The sequence below is a fragment of the Xyrauchen texanus genome, chromosome 4 (assembly GCF_025860055.1).
Source record: "Xyrauchen texanus isolate HMW12.3.18 chromosome 4, RBS_HiC_50CHRs, whole genome shotgun sequence".
NCBI lineage: Eukaryota > Metazoa > Chordata > Actinopteri > Cypriniformes > Catostomidae > Xyrauchen > Xyrauchen texanus.
This window is the reverse complement of record NC_068279.1, coordinates 20003163-20013339: the sequence shown is the minus strand read 5'-3', so window position 1 is coordinate 20013339 and position 10177 is coordinate 20003163.

The window sequence follows — 10177 nt, the reverse complement described above, 5'->3', positions numbered from 1 at the left end:
TGTTGAACTGTCATATGAAATCAGTGTCACATTTTCAATCGTGAGGTGATGGTAAATTAAGTGATGGTCAATTGTCAGCTCTCTTGGTCGTCAGGTCATGTGATGTATGTTGCTGAACTGTATTCAAATGTTATAAATATAAAAACACCACATTTTGAAATTTAACTGCAGTATGTCAATTTAGTTTATTTGTGTGTGCTGCGCTCATAGACTTTAGAAAACAACGCTCATTTGTTTAATTGCTCCTCGAGAAGCTGCGCAAGCCTCAAAAGTTTAAGGTCCTTGCACCCTGACTGACTCCGAAACTGTCGTATTTGTTTTTTCATATTCGTCATTTGGTGGCTCTCAATTGTCAAAACCCCTCAAAATATTTGCTACGGATGCGAAAAATGCAGAAAATCGAACCATCCGAATTATTTTTTATGACAGATGGAAGTTTCAGAGGCTGCAAACGTATAAAACGTGAGGTCGTATTTAGTTGTATATATATATATATATATATATATATATATATATATATATATATATATATATATATATATATATATATAATACGAATAAACTAGTCAGAATATAGGCTACAGTTAAAGCTTTCCTTTAGTTTTTGTGAAATGCTCGCACGCACGCAGCCACGCACACACAAACATGTTTAAATACATTTATGTCGTTAATAAATAAATAACAATACATTGTTGTAACAGCAATATCTCCAAGTTTTGTTTTTCACTGTAAAAATATCATGATTTGCCAATGCAAAGAGAGTGCTGCCGCCTTTTCCCCCCACTTCAAGCACTGATTATAACACAAACAAATCATCCTCCTGGCGGCTTTTTTTTTTTGTCAAAAGCGACAAATCCAGCGACTTTTACTGGTGTTTTTGGAGACTTGTGTGGTGTTTGGAGACTCGAAAGCACGAATCACTCTGCAGTTAGGCCTACTGGGCTCAACGAACAGCGGGTGCTGCCGTGAGCCCCTCTCCCGTCCAAAAGCACTCACAGGCGGTCAGTCTCTCAGTAGCCTCGCGCAGCAGTCAGAGCAGAGAGGAGACACACACCCCTCCGCGTCCAGGCTGCAAATGAATCGCGCATGCGCATGGCCGCCGCCGCCGTTCCCGCCCTGGCTTACAGAAATCAAACCAGGCGAAGCATCTGGATGACACTAAGTGGATCTCTGTCCTATTTGGTCGATATATTTGACCGCTTGAATGGCCTCAACCTGTATTTGCAAGGCCGCGAAACTCATATTTTGCTCCTTGCAGACGAAGTGCACGCCTTCACACAAAAACTAGACCTCTGGCATGGCTGCATCAGTCGAGGGAACTGCAACATGTTCCCCAGCCTTGCAGACTTTATCACTGATGCAGGCACGTCACACGATTTCTCCTCCCCATTTCAATCAGCGTCTGAGCACCTGTCAGCAATGAGAAAACAATTTGCGACGTACTTTAAAGAGGATTATCGCTCTTTTGCATGGGTTCGAGATCCGTTTGTGTGCACAGCAAACAAGCTATCAATTGATATGCAGGAACAGCTTATTGAGCTGAAGAGTGACAGTAGACTAAAGGAACTCTTTAGCTCCTGCCCTCTTTCGTCATTCTGGGTAGCATTGATGCAGGAATACCCTGAACTCTGTGACGTCGCCTTGAAGATTCTCCTTCCTTTCGCGTCGACATATTTGTGTGAGGCAGGATTCTCAAAAACGACTGCACTCAAAACGAAATACCGCAATCGTGCACAAATCGAGGATGATTTGAGGCTATGTTTATCAAACATTGAGCCAAGAATTGAGGATCTTTGCAAGCCAAAGCAGGCTCAGGTCTCACATTAACATCACCTACCAGCAAGCTTCTGTAAAAAAAATGCAGATGATGCCTACTATTAGGCCTAGTAATAATAACAATAATAAAGCATAAATTAATATCAGAGGTCTGGTGCCAAATCCCAATTATAGCAATAGCCTAGTAATGATGATAGGCCTACTACTACTACTCATAATAATAATAATAATAATAATAATAATAATAATAATAATAATGCCTGCAAGCTCACATTAGAAGTCTGGTGCTACTGCCAATTATAATAATAATAATAATAATAACAATAACAACAACAACAATAAAGCATGGGGCGGGGGGCACTGGGGCCCCAACTGCAATGAACCAGCTTTGGGGGGGCCCAGCTTGCAAAAGGTTGAGAACCCCTCCCTTAATGCATGTAAGGGCCCCGGCCGTAGTTGCTCTATGCGAGAAACAGAGAGAAAAGAGGCCCAGCCATGCTTGGATTCTGATGACTTTAATGGGGCATTGGGGAAGGGTACGTGCAGCCTGATACAGCTGGTCGCCTTTGCACGTAGGAATACCTGCCCGCTCCTGTATCAGCAGTTCACGTACACAGCTCAGCGCATGGCATGACTGTGTCACTACTCCTACACAACGTGGAGAGAGCGACAGAAGGGGAACGTCTAGGTTACGTATGTAACCTCCGTTCCCCAATGGAGGGAACAAGACGTTGTGTCTTCCCACCACGTCGCTGAGCCGAGCCACTGTTGTGAACATTTCCGGCTCCTCAGAAAAATCCTGAATGAACTCCCGTATTTGCCTGGCTTAAATACCCGTATGTCTGGGGGCGGGATATGCAAATACCTTCTGCCAACTTCTCATTGGCCTTTTTTCATAGAACAGAATTATATATATATATATATATATATATATATATATATATATATATATATATATATATATATATATGCTCAAGAGAGACCCCTATTGTCGCTTCTCCGACACAACGTCTCGTTCCCTCCATCAGGGAACGGAGGTTACATACGTAAACTAGACGGTCTAATTTGCTGTTTTACCAGACTCACACTCATCCACAATTTTAGTTTATTTATCTATCGCTGTTTAAAACATACTTTGCACATAAGGTGAGATGCATTGGGATGATTTTGATGGTACAAGTTCATAAGTTTTGATGACAGGTGTTAGATGTCACTCGAAGGAATTTTCCCATGCATTTGCTCATACCCCAGACTAGAGCCTTGTTTTTTCATTGTTGCATTATTATTTTTTTCAGGAAATGAGCTCAGCTTTGCTGATAGTGTCAAATGTGACCAAAAAAAAGTACCTTGAGCTCACCACACAATGCATTAAGTTGGCCAGCAACGCAGTATCTGAAACAATGCACAGTTCCTGACACAATACTTGCACCTATTCTTGCATACCGGCTGCTCCTACAATACGATGAGGGGGGAGTTTGCAAGTTATGCAGTAATGTCCTATCTAGCACACCCATCTCATTAATCCATTTATTAAGCCATTTATTCAATATGTATAAGATAAATATAACATGTACAAGACATGTACAAATATAACGTTGATATAAAGGAAGTTGCTTTACACTGCTTATGTTAAATATATAGATTTTCCATATACCTTATGTGAATGTATCTATGCGTTAGACAGAAGCCTTATGCAAAAGGATGTTGAATGTTTGGAGGGGTACGCCACTGTAAAAAGTTTAGGTACCACTTATCTTAATCAGATTATTCTCTGCTTTTGACATTAAAACGTAAACGGGCATGTGCCCAACACTTGCGCACATTCGGTAAGCCAGTAAGAGTGCCTGTAAACGTGTTATATGAAACAAGAAATCAGGGTTTTAGGGCAAAATCTACAGGCAGTTTTTCGTGAAACTGTTTAAGACCTTAAAAGGAAAGCCATTTAAGGCGTTGATATTACCACACAAATTGGTGGCTTTTTAAGCATAATCAATGTACGATTGTGCATATAAACTTGGTCAGTGATAAACTAGATGACAACAGATTTAATAGTAAATTTTAAACCTACTAGTTGGCTTGCCATGAAAGTAGAAGAATGACTGATAGCCCCTGAGATCCTTGAACTTCCATTCTACTCTGGGCGTTGATCCAAAATCAGCAGAGTAAGTACATTTCAAGTAAGCTCCTGAAATAGTTACTCTATTTAACCTGATGTGTAAATGTGTTTTTCACATCAAACCCTGATACCATATTTCTTGAGCGAGGATCTTTCATAGCAGGCAAACCTAGACTCTCCAATATTGAAAATACAGTTACAAGATTTCAGATTTGTGTTTGTTTTCTATCCACTACTCAAATGAAAATTCTTGCTTGCCAAAAAAAAAAAAAAAAAAAAAAGGGGTACCAATTTCATTTTTACCAATATTTCTAAATAGCTAAAATTATTGAGCAATCTGATATGTGTAATATGGCTATTATATGTAGAAACAATGCAAACTGACAAAGCCACACACAAAAAGATGAAGAGAAAATTAAACTTACCCTCATTCTCCTTCACTTTCATTGAGGGATTACCAACATTAACCGAAAAGGCATGTAGGCTTGTCAATATAAAGAAAGGCATTCAAGCCTTTACTACATCAGCAACAAGAAAGAGTTGTTAACATCCATTAAATCAAAATCCACCAGTCAGGCATAAAGAGTGGAATGAGGTGAATGCGATACTCTATTTGATAGATTATTGTTTATTTGGACAGACTTAGTAAAAGGTAAGAGAGTCAATACCAGAAACAACTAATTTGTTGCAACTTGCAAAACATTTATCTGTGCGTGTGAGAGCATGTTTCAAGATCAATAACCAGCTGTAATTAAGCAATTGTGGATAAGACTTTTGGAAGACATTTAAGTCCATGCAAATATTTAAATGTTTAGGAATACAAGGAAGTTCTTCATCATACAGCGAACTCTCTTTGCAACCCTCTCATCTTCAACAGTAATATTTAACATTAAGGCACCAATAATGTGATCCATACGACTCCAGTGGTTAAATCCAAGTCTTCAGAAGAGATATGATAAGTGCGTGTGCAAAACTGGAAAATATTTAATTTACAGAACTCCACTTTCAAGTAGCCCTCTAAAGTGCTCTTCTTTCCTCAGAGCTATTCTTTTGTTTTTCACAATTCAAATTTTGTGTACATCGCCACCTACTGGGTAGCAAGGAGAATGTATGTGAAAAAATTACTTAAAAATCGATTTAAGTCTATTCATATAGCTTCTGAAGACATGGATTTAACCACTGGAGTCGTATGGATACATTTTATACTGCTTTGAAGTTCCAGCCACTTGCATTGAATGGACCAACAGAGCTCAAATATTCTTCTTAAAATCTTTTGTTTGTGTTCTGCAGAAGAAAAAAAGTCATACACATCTGGAATGGCATGAGGGCGAGTAAATGAAATAATTTTCATTTTTAGGTGAACTATCCCTATAAAGTTTAAAATAGGTATAACATGTTTTAGGCTTTGTGTGTGCATACACAAACGGGCTCACTATCCAAGTATCAGGCTGTGAGTGGAAGCCATCTTTTCACACAGGACAAAAATTTGAACGAAGACCAAGGGCATAGCAAGGAATTTACTTTTGGGTTTGGCCTCAATAAAAACGGCCTAACTTTTATTTTTTACCATATTTCCCTTAACAGAGAACAGACGCATTCAAACAGTTCTTCACACTTTCAGAAATCAGAATTTATGTATTTTTTTTTTTTTTTTTAAATCCAAGTATATATTTGATGTCAAAGAATATCTCTGATATTCTGGGTGGGCCTGTGTCTAATTTGGGTGGGCCCTGGGCTACGCCACTGGTGAAGACTAACACATTTTGCACGATTGTTACTAAAATTAATGAGTAGATTTTGGCAAATGTGTCTGTAACATACATTATTCAATGTATTGCTTTTTTTGTTGTTATTCTGTGTCTCACTGTCATATTTGTGTTTGTACTGGAAGCTTGTCAAAGACGACAAATTTGTTCATTTTTGGCAATGTGCGTATACTTGGCATTAAAGCTCTTTCTGATTCTGAAACACGTTTGCACTTTTCTGGGTAGCCAAGACCAAGTGTGAAACCCATTAATGGCCCAAAAGAAGATAATGTTGTTCTGTGTTACATTACATGCCAATTTATGATTACAAGTCAACTTGTAATATGCAAACAGAATGAAACCCATAAAGGGATGTTGAAATACATCTCCTATGCAATATTTTCCCAACAGTATGTGTAGTCATGCATTTTAATTTCACCTTAAATGTATACATTTGTCTATTGCTTGGACAGTTAATTCAAACAATCCTTAAAGATTAGTTTTCACATGCACTTAAGGGTTACAGGTATAAGCAAACAATACTCATAATGAATCCATGACAAACAATTCTCTGATCATAAAGGAAGTTGTGCGAGTTTGGTATGGAATGAATATAATGGCTTATATATATTTGCAAAAAAAATAAGCCATTGCAAAAGACAAAGCTGTGTTTAAATTGCAAAAAACAGTCATGTTTGTGTTGTTTAAAGACTTAATTTACCTCAGATGTCTAGGTAAAACAAAAATTCTTAGATAAACAAAAAATAAACAATTCTGTCATTTAGTCAGCCTCATGTAGTTTCAAACCCATATGACACTTCCGTGGAACCCAAAAGATGTTAGGCTGAATGTTAGGGACCGGCAGCCTCAGTCACCATTTATTTTTATTATATGGGGAAAAACAGTGATGCCAATATTCACTATTTCTCATGTTCTGTGGAAGACATACATGAGTGGGAGTAAACAATGACAGAATTGTAATATTTTTAGTGGAAATATTACTCTGACAACCAGCACAGAGAAGAATTACTGATCTTATGTTACACAATTAAAAATTTATCCTGTATTGGAACTGGAAACACAGAGTTTGGGAGCAAGCGAGTCAAGTGCTCAAAGTTGATGGGCAGTACAAAGATTTGATGGCACAAACACATACTTCCCATTACGTAAATAGGAGTTTTTAAAAACCTAGTTAAAGCAATAGCAGACTGTAACATCTAAAGACACAGGCCAGAGATATTAGCTAAAAAGTTACATGAAGCACAAATAGCACTGTAACCAGGAAAAAATGTGCACCCTAAAAATGACATTAAGTGACATTATTCTTGGTTTGAGAATGAGAAAATGACAAACCTTAAATTACAGTGACATTTTTCAGCCCATCACGTCCAATTGTTTTGAAGTTAGCAGGCATCAAGGTGCGTGTAAACTGCGCATGCTCCTTGACCTCGTGAATAAGCCACACTCCACGTGATGAAGTCAGACACAAAACTCCGCCCCATGTCAAAACAGTGCCACAAAGTGAAGCGGAAAGTAGTGATGGGAAGATCGGGTCATTTTACTGACTTGGTTCTTTGAGTCTCGTTCAGCAAAATTAACGAATCTTTTATTCAAGTCATTACATTCATTTGACAACATAAAAATGTTACATTTTCAATAGCAAAATCCCCCCAACACGTCTACAAAAATACATTTCCCAAAATCCTGTTTAAAAGCATATTGCAAGGGTGATATTTGTGAGGAATTATGAAATTAAGTTCTCTGATTTTATTTGGGATAAGAAGTTTGTAAGGAGAAATCCATAAAAGAGTTTAGGGAATAAAACTCCCATTTCGAGCATGCTTTAGAGAATTACTTGATCTGAGATAAGCATTTCTAATGAAAAATGTATTACATTTCTTGCCTAGAATATGAATACCATTAACTGAAAGTATAGGAATGTGATTAGACAAGCTAGCACAACTTAGGTGTGCTCTAATTAAAGATTTTAGGCTAAGTGGGATACTTTTAATCACCTTATTATGGAGTTGTGTGTTCCTTGCCACAGTCGCTTTCAGCTTGCTCACTGGGGTTATTAATACGATTATTTTTTAATTACTTATTTTTAAACACGATAAACAATCGTATTTTATCTAAATTACACTGATGATTCATCGACATTCTGTAAAGCTGCTTTGAAACGATGCGTGTTGTGAAAGGCGCCATACAAATAAAATTAACTTGACTTATTGAAGTCTCTTATTGAAAACGAAGCACCCTTCAGAGTAACAAGTTCCCCTTGATTATTGAAGAGATCAGGAATCAAATAATTTTTTGCCACCCACTCCAAAAAAAGTGATTTGTTGCCAGACAGAACAATTGCATTATTCCAGATAATACAAGTGTGGGGGAGAAATTATGTTTAAATGCAATCTTCCAGGATTCAAGAGCTTGTTTATGAAAGTTTGATAGGTAAATTACAAGATAAGAATTTATGGTCACCTCATTTAAAAAAAAAAAAAAAGATTAGGGATCCAAAGCCAGGGTAAGTCACTATTAGAGATGCATTTCTTGATCCAATTAATCTTAAATGTCTGGTTGATTGTCTGAAAATCCAGTGCATTAAGACCGCCCTCCTTATAGGTTTTTACCAGAGTTTTTCTTTGAACATGTTCTGCTTTATTTTTCCAAACAAACAAAACGGCAGATAGTTTATAGATTTTAGCATTTTTTTTAATCAACATATAACGATAGAGCAGGGTATACTAAATGTGATATGCCCTCAGCTTTAGTCAAAGACACTCCCATACATTTTGAATTCTCTCTGCAGCCAGCTGTTGTGTCTTTTTTGTTTTGTCTAATTTTAAAACATTTGGAACCTGATTTACATATGTCAATCCCAACATAATTGACAACGTTTCACCTTAATTCCACAAACAGATGTTTTGTCTGAATCATGCACATACATGATTTCACTTTTCCTGAGATTCACTACCAGCCCAGAAGTCTTAGAAAAAAGACCTAAATTACTTAAGGCAACTGAAACCTGTGATTCATCTCCAAGAAAGAGGCACAAATCATCAGCTAATTGACTGATTATTAAAGCGTTTTCTCCAATATTTATACCTTCAAATGGAAGAATTTATGTATAAGCCAAGAAGTTCTGCGGCCAGAAGAAAAAGGGAGAAATGGGACATCCCTGACAGATACCTCAACCAACAGCAAAACGGGGAGAAGTGCCAGAAGCTAAAGAAACAGAACTATTAACACCATTATAAAGTGCGTATCATGTTTATAAATGAACTACCAAATCCAAATTTAGACAGTGCTTCAAAGATAAAAGAATGCTAACAGTGTCGAAGGATTTGTAAAAGTCAATAAAAAAATAAAAAAAGATAATAGCCTCGAATTGGACCAGATGACTCGAGGTGAAATAATCCTTTGTTTCATGTGTGAACAATGCATAGCGTATACGGCTGTCACGTGACAAAAGAATGAATGACTGGGACAAAAAGAGTTGAAAGGTGATCTAATAATTTCTGTTTCCTGTACATGGCCCTGTCCCAAATGGCGCACTTTGTGGACTTGTGGCCTTCAGTTGCACGTGCTTGTGTAGTCTACGAGTCCGTAGTGCATCCCATTTGTGATTTTATTTTTACACCCTTTGCACCCTCAATGTGGTCTTCGAAGCCCGCACTGCTCCGGGGTCAAGGCACTCCGCTACCCAACAGTCATTGCGACAGACCAATCAGAAGGACTCCAGTTTCTGAGCTGGAGGAGAAAACTTGGAGGACAAGGCGGTTCAATTGCGGGTTAAACATTTTAATAATTGCTTCTTCCTGATTGTCAAAGGCGGATCACTTGCTTCACATGGGTATACAGAATCACTTTTAAGTCTGATGTGTAGAACTTGTTAACTTTTTATTTCCAGAGATGTGGAATTACTCATTACCAAACATGCCCCCTCATGGACTTGCTGACTAGTGCACCATTGGACTGCACTCTCTACCCGTCATCAAAGTCTGCACTCAGTGGAAGACCACAAGGGTGGAGGGTTCCATTTGGGACAGGGCCATGAGGTTTTCGCGTAACAAACAAACTGAGGATACGCAATGCGCATGCGGGGCCAACACAAAATGAACAAATCACTCTGACTACTCGTTCTTCTTATAAAGTCATATAAAAGATTCAAATCGTTCATGAACTACCCATCATTAGTGAAAAGAGAAACGAAGCGCAGGGGGAAATAGGTACTGCGAACATTAAAAGGAGCATTGCAAATAAAAAAAGACTTACCGCAAAGTGAAACTCAAATAAAAAGTAGTTGCAAAATAATTGATACCAAAAGTCTGTTGCAGATTAAAAAAAGGATCTAAATACTTGGGTTTCGTTTACAACATTTTTTTTTTTTTTTTGCAATTAAACACAGCTTTGTCTTTTGCGATACTTTATTTTTTGCCAACATGGCATCGTATTGACTCCATAGTTCGGGGCAGATGCAATAATCATTACATAGCCTCACTAGCTGAGTCTCTTCATTCGATAGCAACATAAGTCACAA